Below are 18916 nucleotides of genomic sequence, written 5' to 3' on the forward strand. Positions count from 1 at the left end.
AAGATGTGAAAACAACCTATTGACAGATGAATGGATAAAGAAAATATACATATATGCAATATAATTTTATAATATATATTACTATATTATATATAACATATATTAGATATTTAGCCTATCACATTTTTTAGGCTGGATAATACTATATTAAATATATAAATGTATATATAAGTATGTAAATATTTCTTTTATATATAAAATACAGAATATTCAGCCTCAGAAAATAAGCAAATTCTGCAGTATGTGCCAACATGGATGAACCTTGAGAATATTATGCTAAGTGAAATAAGCCAATCACAGAAAAACAAGCTACATGACTCCACTATTGTATGAGGTATCTAAAAGAGTCAAATTCATACAATCATAGAGTGTAACCATGGTTGCCAAAGGCTGGGGGGAGGGGGAAATGAAGAGTTACTAATCAATGAGCATAAAGTTTCAGTTCATCAAGATGAATGAATTCTTGAGATCTACTATATATATCATTGTACCTAGAGCCAACAATACTGTATTATGCAGTTTAAAATTTGTTAAGAGTTAAAAATTTGTTAAGGTGTATCTCATGTTAAATAGTCTTACCACAATATGCTTTTAAATTTTAAGTAAGTAAATAAATATTTCAACAGACATTGATAATGTCTCCTTGGGGCAACACAGTCACCTGTTGAGAACCACTTCATTTTTAAAAAACAGTGTATCAAAAATTTTTTGATAAAATGCAATATTAAAGAAGACCTAAGTGAGGGGCTTCCCTGGTGGCGCAGTGGTTGGGAGCCTGCCTGCCGATGCAGGGGACACGGGTTCGTGCCCCGGTCCGGGAGGATCCCACATGCCACGGAGCAGCTGGGCCCGTGAGCCATGGCCGCTGAGCCTGCCCGTCCGGAGCCTGTGCTCCGCAACGGGAGAGGCCACAACGGGGAGAGGCCCAAGTATTAAAAAAAAAAAGACCTAAGTCAATACCTTAAGAGGCAGAAAAAGGAATGTGGAAAGAATATATGTGACATGAACACAAGGCAAGGTAGCCTCAGAGAGTGGCAGCATTTGGATCAAAATATTTCCGGGATGACACAGGATGACGACTTGTATTTTCAGAGTGGGCACAGGGGTGCCCCTCAGCACGACCAGCCTCATGAGTGGCTCCCAGGGTATTAAGCTTCTCCCCAGTAAGTCAGGGAGGATGGAGCTCAGACTGGCTCCCAGAAGTGTACTGGCTTCCTCTATTTGCTGGATCTTTAATCTCTTGCTAATACCTTTGTTCCTATGAAAGTAGTACATTGAACAGCCAAAGCTTAAGTGTAATAATAAATTATGGGTATGTTCCTTACTCTTTCCAGACAGATTTCTAAGCCCTCTACTTACAGTTATAGTTTCTACAATTGACTATGTGTTTGGGCCCCATCGTCTGGGGTAGTGTCACCATGGTCTTCGTCCTACATAGGTTGAAGCCATGAGTCCAATCCAGTCACAAAAAAACAGCCCTTCCTCCAGTCCTAACCATGAAACCAGAGCCACACACATCATGTTATACCTAGTGAGGTGTTGCTTCCTTTTCCTCACCCTCTTTCATTTTGACTGTTTAGAGGACTCTATTGTTATTTTAGGCCAGTGAGTGGTGAACATATCTTGTTTGTTGCTTCATGTTTCTCAACATTTGGCCCTTTTTTTTTTTTTTTTTTTGCGGTACACAGGCCTCTCACTGTGGTGGCCTCTCCCGTTGCGGAGCACAGGCTCCGGACACGCAGGCTCAGCGGCCATGGCTCACGGGCCCAGCTGCTCCACGGCATGTGGGATCTTCCCGGACTGGGGCACGAACCCGTGTCCCCTGCATCGGCAGGCGGACTCCCAACCACTGCACCACCAGGGAAGCCCACATTTGGCCCTTTTATAGTCATTGTCAGTGATACCCATGTCTCTCAGTTTTGCTTTGCTTCCTGGACAGTGAAACTGTAACTGTATGACTCTGTTCTCTAAAGGGCATTCAATCATTCTTTCCATCATCTGTTAATATTTAGGAGTTTCAGATTCTCCCTAGGAATCTGTGATTCAATGAACAGTGGATGGAGAAATAATGTCCCAGAACTCATAAATCCTATAACAGATGTACATGCTAACATTATGCATATAATTAATTATATAAAGAATACTCAAATTAACTATACTAGGTTCTTCAATGAAGAAATCCACGAAATTCTGAAATAGTGTGGTAGAGGAAAATTTTTTGTTTGGAGATCTGAAAGAAGCCTCTCACTATGAAAGTTTGATGGATTTTCTAAGCATAGTTCAGGTGCTTCTGACATTAGGACAACCAACTGGAGGAATCTCATGGAAGTCTTGTGCAGCCTCAGGGTAATGGTAGAAATCTGATGTTTTGAGAATAGAGACATGGGTAGGACAGCACGATATGAAACTGGAAAAAAAATCGACAGATGGTTCTGGATAGGCACTTGGGACAGACCAAGAATTCTGAAGTTTGTCTTAAGAAAAATTATAGGCTAATGAAGGGGTCCAATCAGGTAAGTAAAAATGAATTTTACTGCCATGCACATGTGCAGGGCTAGCCTTTCCTTCTGTGCACTTACACACTGCCTGCCTGAAACCTGTCAATAGCCTCCATTGCTTTGTGCACACCTGTAGCAAGATCCTGCAGCTACCGAAGGGCATGCCAACAGCCAGGGCCCCCACAGTTGCTTGTAGGCCTGAATTAGGCCCTATCTCCTGTTCCAGGCCACACCACTGGGCTTACTTACAACTAGCCTCCTGAAGTGCACTGTCTGGCCCAAACCCCCATTGCTGGCCTACAGTGCTGTGGCACATGGCTGGGGAGATCCTGCAGCCACAGTAGTGCATGTCAACAGCCAGGGCCTCCACAGCTCCTTGTGGCCTCAGATTTGACCCTATCTCATGTCACTGACCTGCACTCCTGGATTCACCTTCAGCTAACCCCTCTAGCTGTGTGCCTGCATACCCCCAGCCTAACTCTTAACCCCAGGCCTCTACTACATGCACCCATGGCAAGACACAACAGCCCTGGTTGTGCACACTGCCAGTGCGCTCACAGTTGACCCTGGCCTTTACAGTTGACCCTGGCCCCCACTGCTACGCATGTGTCTGGAACTGGCCCCTGACAGTTTACATGCACCTACAGCTGGCCCCCACAGGTGAGCATATACACACCACCAGCTCTGGCTACCACTGCTCCATGCCTTGTTCCCTAGCCACTGGACCTGGCGGTGCTGCTGAGGACCCCAAAAATCCTTGCAGCCTCTGTGGACCCCCTACATCACTCACCAATGACCATGAAGTTGCTGATGCCTTGTACCCCAGCAGCCTAAGCCAGAGTCACCACTCCCACCCAGACCCAGAGACAACACACATATTCACACTTCATGCCTTGCAGCACTAGAACCAGGGTCTCAACATGTTCCAGCATGCCTCCACCTGCAGGTGAAGTTCCTTCCTTCCCAAAGTCAGTCCATAAAGTCTGGAAGAAGTGACTTCTTCTTCAAATGGACAGACACCCATGCAAAGCTACAGAGATCATGAAAAATCAGGGAAACATGATACCACCAAAGGAACACAGTAAACATCCTATAACTGACTCACACAAAAAAGGCACTACATGAATTACCTGACAATTCAAAATAGTTGATGTAAAGATGCTCAGAGAGCTACAAGAGAACAGCTGAACAGTTTAACAAAATCAGGAAAACAATACAAAAACAAAATGATAAGTTCAACAAAGATAGAGAGCTTTAAATAAAAAGACCAAACAGTTTTGGAGCTGAATAATACAACGATTGAACTGAAGAATTCAATAGAGAGCTTTAACATCAAAATAGCATAAGAGAAGAAAGAACTGGTGAGCTCAAAGGCAGATTATTTTAAATTATCCTATCAGAAAGAGAAAGAGAAAAAAAGAATAAAAAAGGATGAAGAAGAAGATTGAGAACTACAGAACGTATGGGACACCACTAAGAGAAACAATCTATGCATCACTGGAATACCAGAAGAAGAGAGAGAGAAAGAAAGACTCTTTAAAAGAAATAATGTCTAGGGGCTTCCCTGGTGGCACAGTGGTTGAGAGTCTGCCTGCCGATGCAGGGGACACGGGTTCGTGCCCCGGTCCGGGAAGATCCCACATGCCGCGGAGCAGCTGGGCCCATGAGCCATGGCCGCTGAGCCTGTGCTCCGCAATGGGAGAGGCCACAACAGTGAGAGGCCCGCGTACCACAAAGAAAAAAAAAAAAAAAAAGAAATGTCTTGAGAGCTTCCCAAACCTGGGGAGAGATACTGACATCCAAGTTCATGAAGCTAATAGGTAAACCAAAACATTTCACTCTAAAACAGTCATCTCCAAAATACCATAAAATTGTGTAACATCAAAGACTAAGTGAGAATTTTCAAAGCATGAAGAGAAAAAAATTTTCTCTCATATTAAGGAACCCCCAGGGACTTCCCTGGTGGTCCAGTGGCTGGGACTCCACACTCCCAATGCAGGGGGCCTGGATTCTACCCCTGGTCGGGGAACTAGATCCCACATGCCGCAACTAAGAGTTCTCATACCACAACTGAAGATCCCACATGCCACCAGTAAAAGATCCCACACGCCACAACTTAGGATCCCACATGCTGCAAAGAAGACCCCGCACACAGCAAGGATTCCGTGTGCCTCGGCTAGGACCTGGTGCAGCCAAATATATATAGATAGATAGATAGATAGATAGATAGATAGATAGATAGATAGATAGATATTTTTAAAAGGATATAACACTTAAAAAAAGGAACCCCCATAAGTCTATCAGTGATATCTAAGCAGAATTTTTCAGCCCAGGAGATAATGAGATGATATATTCAAAGTGCTGAAAGAAAAAAACTGTCAACCAAGAATACTTTACCCAGCAAAACTGTCCTGCAGAAATAAAGGTAAGATAGACTTTCCCAAAAAAAGAAAAGCTGAGGGAGTTCATGACCACTAGAACTGCCTTACAAGAACTGCTGAAATGAATTCTTCAAGCTGAAACAAAAGTTGCTAAGTAGAAACAGAAAAACATATGAAAATAGTATTACACACTGGTAAAGGTAAATATATAGTTAAAAGTCACAATACTCTAATATTGTATCATGGTGGTGTGTTAAACACTTAACTGTAGTATAAAGGTTACATGACAGAAGCATTAAAAATAGCTATAGCTACAAAAATTTGGTAATGGATACACAATATTAAAAGATACAAATTGTGACATCAAAAGCATGATGATGGTTGGGTGGAGTAAAAGGGTAGAGTTTTTTTATGCGATCAAAGTTAAGTTGTCATTGGCTTAAAACAGACTGTTACAGCAATAAGATATTTCACATAACACTCAAGGTAACAAAGACTTATAGTAGATAAACACAAGATAAAGGGACTCAAAGTATACCACTACAGAAAATCATAAATTCACAAAGGATGGCAACAGAGAGGAAAAAAGAAACAAAGGGACTACAATACAGCCAGAAAACAATTGCAAGCAAGATGGCAATTGCAAGTCCCTATCAATAATTACTTAAATATAAATGTATTAAATTCTGTAATCAAGAGACACAGAATGGCTGAGTGGATAAAAAGAAAAATCAAGATCCAACTAGGTGCTGCAGAGAGGAGATTCACTTCATCTTCAGGGACACACATAGGCTCAAAGTGAAGACATGGAAAAGGATATTCCATGCAAATGAAAACTAAAAGACAGCACAGGTAACTATGCTTGTATCAGACAAAACAGACCTTAATTCAAAAAGTTTAACAGCAAAGAAGTTAATTATGTAATAGTAAACAGTTCATTCATTAAGCGGATATAATAACTGTAAATATATATGCACCCAACATTGGAGAACCTAAATGTATTAGGCAAATAGTAACAGACTGAAGAGAGTAATAGACAACAATACAATAATAGAAGGGGACTTCAACCCTACTTTCAACAGTGAATAGAAAATCCAGAGAGAAAATCAGTAACAAAACATTGGACTTGAACTATACACATGGAATGTGTATACACAAGTGTACATGGAATGTTCTCCAGGATAGATAATATGTTAGGTCATAAAACAAGTTTCAACAAATTCAAAAAGATTGAAATCACACCAAGTACCTTTTCTAAACACAAAGGTATCGACTAGAAATCAATAACAGAAAACTGAAAAGTTCAAAAACATGTGGAAGTTAAACATATAATCTAAAATAACCAAAGACGAAAACAAAAGGGAAATTTGAAAAAACACCTTGAAACAGAGGAAAATAAAAACACAACATACCAAAACTAAGGGATGCAGCAAAAGCAGTGCTAAGAGGGAACTTTATAGTGAGTAATGCCTGCATTAGAAAAAAGATCTCAAATAAACAATCTAACTTTTCAACTCTAAGAACTAGAAAAAGAACAAACTAAACCCAAAGTTAGCAAAAGGAAGGAGATAAAGAACAGAGTGAATATGTAAAATACAGAAACAATGGAGAATCAATGAAACCAAGAGTCAATTTTTTTGAAAGATAAAACTGACAAACTTTTACGCAGACTTAACAAGGAAAAAAGGAAGAGGACTCAAATTAATTAAAAATGATTGAGGAGGGCTTCCCTGGTGGCACAGTGGTTGAGAGTCCGCCTGCCAATGCAGGGGACATGGGTTCGTGCCCCAGTCCGGGAAGATCCCACATGCCGCAGAGTGGCTAGGCCCATGAGCCATGGCTGCTGAGCCTGTGCGTCCAGAGCCTGTGCTCCACAACGGGAGAGGCCACAACAGTGACAGGCCCGTGTACCGCAAAAAAATAATAATAAAAATAAATAAAACTCATATGGAAATGCAAAGGATTCAGAATAGCAAGAAGAAATTTGAAAAAGAAGTACAAAGTTGAAGGACTGCATTACATGATTTCAAGACATATTATAAAATTATATTAAGACTAAGATATTTCCAAAAATATAGATGAAAAAAGTACAGAAAAAGAGTAGCACATATAAGAGCAACTGATTTTTGAGAAATGTGTAAAGGCAATTTAGTGGAGAAAAGATAGTTCTTTCAACAAATGTTGTGAAGCAACTGAATATCATTTTTTTTTTAAAGAACTCTGACTCCAAACCTTACACAGTGCATTATAATTGACTCAAAATGGATTATAAACCTAAAACTGAAAACCTCCATTAGGGAGCATAAGAGAGAATCTTCTTACTATGGGTTAGACAAAGACTTTTTACATACAATCCAAACACATGTTCAATAAAATGAAAAAAACAATATATTGGACTTTATTTTATCAACATTACAATTTTCTGCCATAGGAAAACTGTTAAGAGAATGAAAAACCAAGCCACAGGCTAGAAAACTGTACTGGCAAATCTCATACTTAATTAAGGACTTGAATCTAGAATTTAAGAAATCTGAAAAATCAGTAATACATCAGAAAAAGATTTTAATAGGCAAAAGATCTGAACAAACACTTAACCAAAGAAAACAGAGGGATGGTAGTAAGCACATGTAAAAATTCTAAACACTGGCCATTAGGGAAATACAAAATAAAGTCACAGAGAAATACCACTACACACCTAAGGAAAATGGCTACAATCAAAAACACTGACCACACCAAGTGCTGGTAAGAATATAGAGCAAATAAAACTCTCATACACTGCGGGTGGGAATGTAAAATGGTATAACCACCTTGGAACAGTTTGTCAGTTTATAAAAAGATATACATCCACTTACTCTTTGACTCAGTGTATTTATCATGTTCTTTATTTTCTGTATTTTTTGATGTTTTGACATCTTAAAAAGCTTGCTGGAGAGACCACCCCTCCCAGGACTATCCCATTCTTGAGACAGCAAAGGGTTTAGCCAGAAGTATGTCTCTAATGTACAAACCAACTGATCCACATCTATAGCCCCAACCACCAAGTCACACACAAAGCCAATATTTCCCCTGCCCTAAATCAACACAAGGCCAGGTACCAGACAATCTGAGACCAGTTCTCTAGTCCAAAACCTGCTGTCATTATTCAAACTAGCCAATCCTAAGCTGTTTACTCTGCCTTGCTCCTCCCACAAAAACCCCAATAAAGGCTGTGGCCTCTGCCTTCCCCTCACTCTTTTCTGCCTCCTGACCAACAGTGGTGATCTCCATGTAGCCCTATGTGTCCTTTCCCTTGGGAAATGTAATAAAATCTTTCAATGGTATTAACATCTCTGTGTTAGCACTCAGTCACTGCATAAGTTAAAATGCTGTGGTCACAAATGAGACATTCAAGCCTTTTACTCCTAAGTATTGGAACATGAACAAGAAAAAGAACAAAGAGCATCACTCATCATCCAGGTACACAGGGGTTAAGCCACAACCCACTGCAGTCACCACCAGCAGTGTACCTTGAGGGGAATTCAGGATGAAAAAACAGGATGAGTCACTCTGTGCTTTGGATAAATGGTCCCCTAGATAATTAGATGCATATCTCAGGAAGAACTTTAGTGACCCCAGATTCTTGCATCTTCTCATACATAGAAAAGCACTAAAATCATTAACTTGAGATATCTGTTCTTTGTGATTAGCAGTAATCTTTTACCAGGATGTATGCTTGACTACATGTATTTCCTAGCCAAAAAATTCATATATATACTGGCTCCTCCCCTACGTTTTTGGAGCAGTTCCTCAGAGCTGTCTCCTGGGCTACAGTCCTCAGTAAGACCCTGAATAAAACTTAAACTCACAACTCTTATGTTGTGTTTTTCTTTAAGTTGACAAACCCAAGAGAAAGCCTAGTACATGAATGTCCATAGCAGCTTTATTTGCAGTAACTCCAAACTAGTATCAATCCAAATGTCCATTAAAAGATTACTAGAAAAACAAATTGTGATATATCCATCAAGTAAATACTACTCTCTAATGAGGCAAATAAAGTACCCATACATGCAACATGGAGAAATCTGAAAATAATTATGATATGTGGAGGAAAAAAAGGCAAAAAAGAGTAAACATCTTGTTATTCCATTTATACAAAATTCTAGAATTGGAAGTTTTTAGTGAAAGACATGAGAATGGGGAGCTAGGGCGGGAGGACAGGAGGGATTATAAAGGAGGATAAGGTAACTTGGAGGGTGATGAATTTGTTAAATATCATTAAACCATATATGTATAATGCCCATACATGACAAAACATCACATTTTACACTTTAAATATACACAGTTTACTGCCCATCAATTATATCTCAATCCAGCTTTCAAAAAATCTGGATCTCCTGCTTCTCTTGAAGAACTGGAATATTTGACAAACATATTGACTTGACCATAACTATTCTCAGCCCTCTGGTGGGACACCCCTACTTCAATGGAAGGAAAGAATAGCAAGCAATAAAGACTGTGAGTCACAAAAGTCACATTCTTGGACTACAATATCTCTCTTCTCTCAGTCTCCATTTTCTTGCCTGTCTAACAGTGGCTTTGAGGTAAACAGCCCAAGTAGCCCCAGGAATCCAGAAAGCTTTAAGATTATTTGCTCTGCCGGTGACCCTTGTCCATAGAAGAAATGTAAATCTAGAAGTACTGAGAATATCTATACATGCTCATCCCTCATAGCTTTAGTGAGCAGAATATTTCTGGAAGCACTTCAGATGGGGTACATCCTCTTTAGCTCGCTCCCCCCAACTCTAATCACACCCAGTGTGTGAATGTAATTATGCCTCCAATGACCTTAGACCACTCATGATTTCCTCCAGAGAAGGGGAGAGTACAGAGGTCTGCCTTCCCTGGGCACACTGGGTAACCTGATGCACATTAGCCAGAAGGCAGAGGCGAGATGGCTTCTGCCACAGGTACTGGCAGTGATTTAACTCAGGCAAGGGCCTTGAGCAGGTCAAACTGCATTACAGGTCCTGAGAGCTTCCCACATAACTGGCACTCATAGGATATCTCCCCACTGTGGACGTTCAGATGTGTGAGATACAACTTTTGGTTGATGGCTACTTTATAAAGACTACTGTCAGAACTTCTCCCTGGTGTCATTCCCGTTGACCAAGCAAACACCCTGCACTGCAGAGGCCTTTCTCCAGTTTGAACTTTCTGGTAACAAATGAGGAAAGGCCACTAGCTTAAGGCTTTTTTACAATGTGACTTCTCTGATGTTTAATGAGGCTGGACTCGTGGCTAAAGAATGTCCCACATTCACTGCATTCATAAGGCCATTCTCCAGTGTGTAGTCTCTGGTGTTGAACAAGTGTGGGTTTAAGGCAGAAGGGTTGCCCACATTCGTTGCACTCAGAAGGCTTTTTGCCAGTGTGAACTCTCTGGTGTAAAATGAGGCTGGATCTTTGGCTAAAAAAATTTCCATTTTATGCACTCGTATGGCTTTTCACCACTGTGAACTCTCTGGTGTACAATAAGGCCAGAACTTTGGCTAAAGGATTTCCTACATTCAGTGCACTTACAAGGCCTTTCTCCAGTGTGGGTTCTTTGGTGCCAAACAAGTGTGATTTTGTGGCTAAAGAATTTTCCACATTCACTACACTTATAAAGTCTTGCCCCAGTGTGAATTCTCTGATGTTCAATAAGGCCAGAGCTTCGCCTAAAGCATTTCCCACATTCACTACATGCATAAGTCTTTCTCTAGTGTGGATTTTCTGGTGCTGGACAAGTCTGGCTAAAGGCTTTACCACATTCACTACACTCATGAGATCTTTCTCCAGTGTGAATTTTCTGATGTTGAACAAGTCTGTGTCTATAGCTGAAGGCTTTCCCACATTTGCTGCATTCATAAGGCCTTGCTCCACTGTGAACTCTCTGGTGTACAATAAGGCTGGAGTTATGGCTAAACAGTTTCCCATATTTGCTGCACTCATAGGCCTTTCTCCAGTGTAGACTCTCTGGTGTTGAACAAGTGTTTGCTGCTATAGGCTTTCCCACATTTACTGTATTCATAAGGCCTTTTTCCAGTGTGAACTTTCTTATGCCAAACAAGGTGGGAACTTCTGCTGTAGGCTTTCCCACATTCACTGCGCCCATAAGGCCTTACACCCATGTGAACTCTCTGCTGTACCATAAGTCTAGAGTTGTGCCTAAAGAATTTTCCACATTCAACGCACTGATAAGGTCTTTCTCCAGTGTTAACTCTTCGGTGTTCAACGAACTTATTTTTGTGGCTAAAGGCTTTCCCACATTCACCTATCATGCCCTTCTCCATTGCGAAAAGTCTCCCTGCATTCAGTGCTTCTAGGTGAATTCCCCTTGCTGTGAGTGTTCTGGCGCTGGAGAAGGCCCAAGCTGGGCAGGAGGTCCTTCCTACAATCCCCACACATAAAGGGATTCTCTGACATGTGGACTCTGCAATTCTTAACAAACAAAAGCCAGTCCTCAACCCTTCTGAGGTGTTTCTCTCCACTGTGCTGCTTCTGTTGCTGGTGAATGCTTACACTGAACCAGAGTTGTTTCACACATGCTGCACACGTGCAGTTTCTGCCTGGGGTATATTCCCTGCTGCTGAGACAGGTACAAAATGTCTTTCAAGACTGGGCCACACATCCCACAAGGGTAGGCCTTTTGGGTGGTTGGACCTGCCTTGAGAGTCCTGAGTTGTAACACGCCTTGAGAAAGTGCCTCCTCATCCTTCATTCAAAACCAACAATCTGAAAGCATGCAGCCTCTGGTGGGAGGGGGCAGCCCTATCACAAATGTACTTCTTACAAACCCAGGAATTAGTACATAGGACTGTTGGAAGGACAAAGGGGCTGAAGTGAGGTAAGAAAGGGTCTGCTGTGCAGTTCTGAGCCTGGCAAGATCACACAATGGGGAGGTCTACTATGGGCAAGGAAACAGGTGGGATGCAGTACAGGAAGAAGAGGCTGGGTCTCCCAACTCACTTCTCTGCAAATGGCTTTCAGCAGGGGCTTGTCTGCTAGTGACATGAGCACTGAACAAAAGGGGAAATCAACTGCAACCAAGTAGCTGGTGTTCATGTACTGCTTAGAATATGTCTACATCTCACCAATACATTATGTGTAGCTCAATGTTGGAGAGCCCTTCTGAGGGAGCCGTGGAGAGGAACAGGGGAGACCTGAAGGCCAGACAGGCATGGATTAGCCCTGGCCAGAAGTCAGATTAGAAATGATAAAGGGGCAAATTGTCAAGAATGGAGATTAAAAGATAGAAGTAAATTATGGCCCCTGACCTTGGCATGAAAACAACAATGGGCACCAGAGAGGTTCCTGGTGTGATGTGAACCCAGCCCTGACATGAAGCCATCCCTCAGGTCCCACCTCCCAAGGCCAGTCCTCCTCCAGGGCCCTCTTGCTATGGCTGGAGTCAGGCCTGCCCTGTCAGGCACCCACATCTCTCCCTGCAACTCCAGTTGGGCAACTACATGGAACCTGGAAGACACAAGTCCTAAGTGAAAGACAAGGCAGGTGAGTAGACAACACTGGTGCAGAGCAACCCACCCCATGAACACAGGGAAAAAAACTAATGTTACAAAAAGAAACCTGGAGGAGTATCTCATAGGAACAGCCCAGTGGTCCCCACAAGTAGTGACCATGTTGGTGCCTGCAATTCCTGGCACAGTCAGGCATGAGGAAATGCCAGCTGGAGGGAAGGGAGCAGACCTGGGGCAGAGAGTTGCAATATATCTGGACAGTCACTCTGCTAGGGTGACCAAGTCTTTGGGATCCACTGGTTTCATTGCAGACTTCCTACTCCCATATCCTTCCCTGAAAGGCTTCAGGGATGCTGAAGGGTTGCTTGGGAGAGGATGGGAGAGTACACTCAGCCAAGCCTGGCACCCACAGCACCTATGAAAGAAGACACAGGAAGGGAGCAATGTCCACAGTCTGGCTGTGAAGGAAAGAGTGGCCCCTGGAGAAACAAGGAAGGAAAGAAACCAGTCAAAGACACTCAGCTGAGTGTGAAGGACTCACCCAGTGAGGCTACAAGTGCAAAATTCTCCAACATCACATCATGGTACAGGAGCCTCTGAGTCCCTCAAGAAGCTCCCACTCCTCCTGAGACAAGTCCACAGCCACATCCTCAAAGGTTACAGTGCCCTACCATGATGGGGAAGGCAACGTCCCTGAGCAGCCTCTCTCCCCAGGACCCTCAGTTAGTCCCCCAGACATCCACTCCCTGCCCCCACTCCTCTCCAGCTCCAAAACTCAGGATATACGAGGCCCAGATGCCACTGGTGCCAGCGTTCTCCTTCCTATTGATCAATGTGCCCTCCCACATCCACGATAGGCATGTGGGCAAATAAATGCCATCCAAGCACTGGGTATGGCATGAAAGTCTCCACCTCCACTCTTGCCAGCAAGTTCCACAAGGGTTCCCAGATCATGCCTCCCAGACACACCAAACATGGGCTCAGTTTTCTTCCTTTAAGCTGCTGGGAGCAAGTCCCTGGGACCTTCAGTTCTCACTCTCCCCACTGAGCGCACCACTCCATTGACAACACCTCCCCCACATTTCCAACCCCCCACCAACACTGCTACCTCCTCCACCTCAGCCCACACCAAAGGCATCTCCCTGGCCTCCCCACATGCCACTCTGCACAAGGCATCTGGAGAGTGCTTGCCAAACGCAGTTACGATCCACCTGCCCAGAGCCCTGATGGCCCACGCTGGCAGGGGAAGCCCCAGCCCTGCTTTGAAGGCCTCTCCACCACGCCCTTTCCTTGCTTCAGCTTCAGCCACCTAGAACCACATGCAGGTGCCACACACTTTAAATTCTCTTTACTGCTGTGTTACACATGCTGTCCCTTCACCAGTCTCAGCCTTCCTCTTTCCAGTCAAGCCTCATTCAAAACCCAGAACCTCCCATCCCCCAGCCCAGGCCCAGCTACTCTCCCAGCTGACCCATTTGCCCCTGAGCTTATCTGCCAGCCTAAGTGAAACCCTGCAGGCCTCACCGAAGGTCACAAAACTCTAGCGTGCTTTTAGAGGGGGAGTAGGCCTCGGCCTCACTGCCATCTCACCTCCATTACTGCTATGCTCCCACATCCACCTCATGTGCACTCCCCCTTGGAAGCCTTGGTCCCCTACGAGACCCACCTCTCCTCCACACCTACCTCCTCCCGCACGGCCGCTACTCTCCCTCATCTGCCTTTGTGATGTGCACCAGCCCCATTCAGGTGCTCAAGAGAGAGGCCCAGTCCTCCAATCTGGCCCTCCTCTTCCTTGTCCCCTAACAACACCGTCACCATGATCTGAAGACTCCCCCTACTAAATGACTCACAGCTCCACCCCAGTCCACACACAGGCCACCAGGTTGTGGTGTCTCCAACCTGATTTCTTCCCCTGAAAACCAGACCTGTGTCCAGCTTTCCACTCAATGCCTCCACTTGGGGGGCTCTCTGCTTCTCAGACTCAACATGGCCAAAATCTAACTCCTAATATTCCCTCTTGAAAATTACGTGCCTACAAGTGATTTCCCCATTCCAGTTAATGGCATCTCCTTCCTTCCAGCTGCAAAGGCCAACACTTAGACAACTCCCCTCTCTAGTCAGAAAGTTTTGTTGGACCTACTCTAAAAACAAATCCACAAATCCCCATCCACAGCCACTACCCTGATCCAGCCACCAACCTGGTCCCGCTGTCACCACACTCATCTAGAGTACTGCAAAAGCCTCCCTCACTCCTACTGTCTGCTCTCCACTCTGCAACCAGAGAAAGTCTGTTTAGACCTGATTCAGACGCTCTTCTCTCCAAAACTTCCATGGCTCCCAGTGTCCCCAGAATAGAGGCACAGTCCCTCAGCCTGCCATTTCAGGCCTGACTCCTGCACCCCGGCTCTCTCATCCCATAGGACGTAATGGAGAACTGCAGTTGCCACTCAGTCTCACCTCTAAGCATTTGCACATGGTGATTCCCGTACATTTAATACCTTCTACAGGACAGACTATTAGTGGCCAGAAACCAGGGACCCCTCCATATAACCCCTGGCCTGGATTCAGGGTCTTGAGTCTGAGGAGAGGCCTCAGCACCAATGACAACAGTAGAGTGGCAGGCAGGGGGTCCCAGGACACATCCTGGAGACCATGAGTGGGAGATGGGGAGAGTGAGGTCCTGAGCCAAGCTTTACTCACCTATACATTGCTCATGAAATGCTTCTGAAGCCATGGAAACCTGCAGGAAGAGTGAGACTATGAGTGAAGGGCATCCATGGTGGGGTCTCAAGGGCTGATCCAACCTCCTATGCCTACCCTGAAGCAAGATGACCTGACGTTAACTTCTGGGCTTCAGTCCTTGGTGCTGCCTCTTACTAGCTGTGTAACCTTAAACTAGGACTCAATCTTCCTGTGCCTCAGTGTTTTTATCTCTAAAATGGGCATAAAAATGGTACCAACCTCATAGGGCTAATGTTGGTATCATATGCCTTAGGGTATGTCAGGTGTTAAATATGAGCTATAACTACCATCCACAGAATTGAGGCTTTTGTCAATGTTTTCAGTGCAAATGACTTAATGGATTTTGAAATTTTAGATGTGTGTTATATTTACCTTTTGAGTATTTGAGAAAATGTAATATTTAAGACTTTTTAGTGTCTTAATATACTGATTTATGGTATATTCAGGTGTGAACCAAATATTAAGTGTTCGCATAAACTTGTTAAATTCATACATTTCAGTGTTGAATTGAAATGCCTACCTATACCTACACATTTAGAATACTGATCTCTCGGTGTTGAAATGAGTGGTTGTTTCATAAACTCCTAGTTAAAAATGGGGAAAGAGGGTTGAGTGGATGCTAATTTTTCTATCCTTTAAAATCTTCTCATAGGGACTTCCCTGGTGGCCCAGTGGTTAAGACTCCGCACTCCCAATGCAGGGGGCCTGGGTTCAATCCCTCGTCGGGGAAATAGATCCTGCAAACATGCCACAACTAATAGTTCTCACACCACAACTAAGAGCCCACATGCTACAACAAAGATCCCACGTGCCGTAACTAAGACCCAGAGCAGCCAAAATAAATTATTAAAAAAAAAAAAGTCTCATAATTGGATCACTTCTCCCCACTCTACAGCCACCTCTCCGGTCCAGCCTCCATGATAATTCTGGTCTGTTTGCAGTAGCCTCCACAAGGTCACCCCATATCCACTATCCTTAACTGCCCACCCCTACCCTCTACCCCGCACGCAGTTTGATCTCTCAGCATCCTTTAGGAAACTTCTAGAATTCTAGCTCAAATCTAGTCTATCTGCTCACAACTCTCCGTGGCTACCAGTGTATTCAGAATGCAGGCCTAGCTGCTCGGGCAACTACCATTCCACATAGCGCTCATCCGCTCACAATGTTTCCATAAGGAGACTCGCCCCAGGTTTCCCGAATGCTCCTCTATCGCACCTCCATGGCTCTGCACATGTTGGTCCCTCTACATGTAACAGTCCTCTACTCATTACACTGGGTGTCAGAAATGGAGACTCCACCCAGGAACGCTCCACTGTCTTAAAGGGGACAACCTAAAGTGACCTGGGCAAGCGCCCCTCATTCGAAGCTTTAGGGTTCGGAGGTGGGGGTCTGGGCAGGTGAAGGCCTGTGGCACAGAGCATCAACCTCTGCTGGGTCCCTCAGCACAGCCGCCAGAGAGCCTGTAGCGGAGCGAAGCCGGGAAAGTCGGGCGACAAAGCCCGGGCGCCGCGGGCTCAGCCAAACCCCTACCCCAGCCCCCGGGCGGAGTCACACCAGGCGGCGCCCTCTCCGAGCCACACACCCGCCTCTATGAGCTGCAGACACCGTCTTCTCTCGCCCCTTCCCGCTCACTTTACCTCGGGCCGGACCAAGAGCTGCATAACCGGATCAAGCCGACCGACCCATGGTCACCAAAATGACCGCCGCCGGGAGAACGCCGGAAGTCCCTCCTTGACAGGTTTCGCAAAGTATGAGAGCGTCCTTCTCCTCGGCCTTCATTGGCCCAGCGCCGCAGACGCGCAGCGCAGAGACATCTGGGTAATGTAGTTTTCACCCAGACGCGGACGCTGGCTAGGGGCGCCCTTTCCAGACCTCTCGGCAAAGGCCAAGATGCCCAGCAAGACTTTCTCGGAAGTGGTGACCCGAAGTTTCCATAAAGAGATGGGGTCTCGCTCTCGCTCCTTTCAAAGGGGCGCACGAAGATTTCCGTGGTGTGTACTCTGCAACCGATCACAGAAATAGAGACATTGTAAGCCGCATAGCACAGGGAGATCAACTCGGTGCTTTGTGACCGCCTGGAGGGGTGGGATACGGAGGGTGGGAGGGAGGGAAACGCAAGAGGGAAGAGATATGGGAACATATGTATATGTATAACTGATTCACTTTGTTATAAAGCAGAAACTAACACACCATTGTAAAGCAATTATACTCCAATAAAGATGTAAAAAATAATAATAAAAAAAGAAAAAAGAAAGAAAAAAAAGAAATAGACATTGTATTATGCTTCACAAAGTTACAAAATCAAAAGACACACGAAAGCTTGTCATTTCCATACGCAGTGAATCCACTTATTATCTGGAAGCTAATAGATATTATTTCTCTTCAAATACATGTGGGCTGAAGTCGATTTTATGGGCTACAGTATATTTGGGCAGTGACAAGAGAGAAAAAGTCTAGACAAGGTCATACTGGGGAAAATGGGGGAGGGATGTTGGGTGACTGAGCAGGTGGTCAAGTATGGAACTCTGCTGCCGTTCCCACAGTAAACATCCCTGTCTATGTAGTCAGTGACTGTGTTCAACCCAGGAGCGTAACTGGAGGAGGCTGGTATCCTACCCAAATTCAGCTGCTCACTGTTGGAAAGGTGGATACTGGAGAGACAAGGGTTGCTGGAAAAGGAAAAATTGCTTTATTCAGGAGGCGGCAACCTGGGAAAATTGCACTAATGTCCTAAGACCATCTCCAAGCATCTGATTAGGAGACAAAGGTTTTGTTTTTTGGTTTGTTTATAATTTATTTTTATTGAAGTATAGTTGATTTACAATGTTGTGTTAGTTTCTGGTGTACAGCAAAGTGATTCAGTTTATATATATATATATATGTATATATATATGTGTGTATATATATAGATATATTCTTTTTCATATTCTTTTCCATTATGGCTATTACAGGATATTGAATATAGTTCCCTGTGCTATACAGTAGGACCTTGTTTTTTATCCAGTCTATACATAATAGTTTGCATCTGCTAATCCCAAACTCTGAATCGATTCCTCCCTCACCCCTGCCCGTTGGAACCACAGGTCTATTCTCTATGTTTGTGAGTCTATTTCTGTTTTGTGAATAAGTTCATTTGTGTCATATTTTAGATTCCATATATAAATAGGACTTCACTGGTGGCACAGTGGTTAAGAATCCGCCTGCCAATGCAGGGGACACGGATTCAATCCCTGGTCCAGGAAGATCCCACATGCCGTGGAGCAACTAAGCCCATGCGCCACAACTACTGAGCCTGCACTCTAGAGAGCCCATGAGCCACAACTACTGAGCCCATGTGCCACAACTACTGAAGCCCACGCACTTAGAGACCATGCTCCACAACAGGAGAAGCCACTGCAATAAGAAGCCTGTGCACCACAACGAAGAGTAGCCCCCACTCACCGCAACTAGAGAAAGTCCACGGGCAGCAACAGAGACCCAATGCAGCCAAAAATTAATTAATTAATTTAAAAAATTAATAAATAAAATAAAATAAATGTTATCATATGGTCTTTGTCTTTCTGACTTACTTCACTTAGTATGAAAATCTCTAGTTCAATCCATGTTGCTGCAAATGGCATTATTTCATTATTTTTAATGGCTGAGTGGTATTCCGTTGTGTGTGTGTGTGTGTGTGTGTATATATATATATATATATATATATATATATATATATACTACTTCTACTTTATCCATTCATCTGTCGATGGACACTTAGGTTGCTTCCATGTCTTGGCTATTGTAAATGGTGCTGCTATGAA

General features: G+C 43.9%; 1 long non-coding RNA gene across 1 annotated transcript in view; it reads right to left on the minus strand.

The window, feature by feature from the left end:
* The window catches only part of LOC132510126 (uncharacterized), a 36833-nt gene extending 19972 nt beyond the window's left edge, over positions 1-16861 (minus strand). The window contains exons 1-2 of the long non-coding RNA XR_009537242.1: positions 16754-16861; positions 15075-15114 (exon numbers count right to left, since the gene is read on the minus strand). This is a non-coding gene — a long non-coding RNA (uncharacterized LOC132510126). The remainder of the gene's footprint in view (positions 1-15074; positions 15115-16753) is intronic.
* Between the last annotated feature and the right edge of the window lie 2055 nt (positions 16862-18916).

Source organism: Lagenorhynchus albirostris, chromosome 19, assembly GCF_949774975.1.
Source record: "Lagenorhynchus albirostris chromosome 19, mLagAlb1.1, whole genome shotgun sequence".
Taxonomy (NCBI): Eukaryota; Metazoa; Chordata; class Mammalia; order Artiodactyla; family Delphinidae; genus Lagenorhynchus; species Lagenorhynchus albirostris.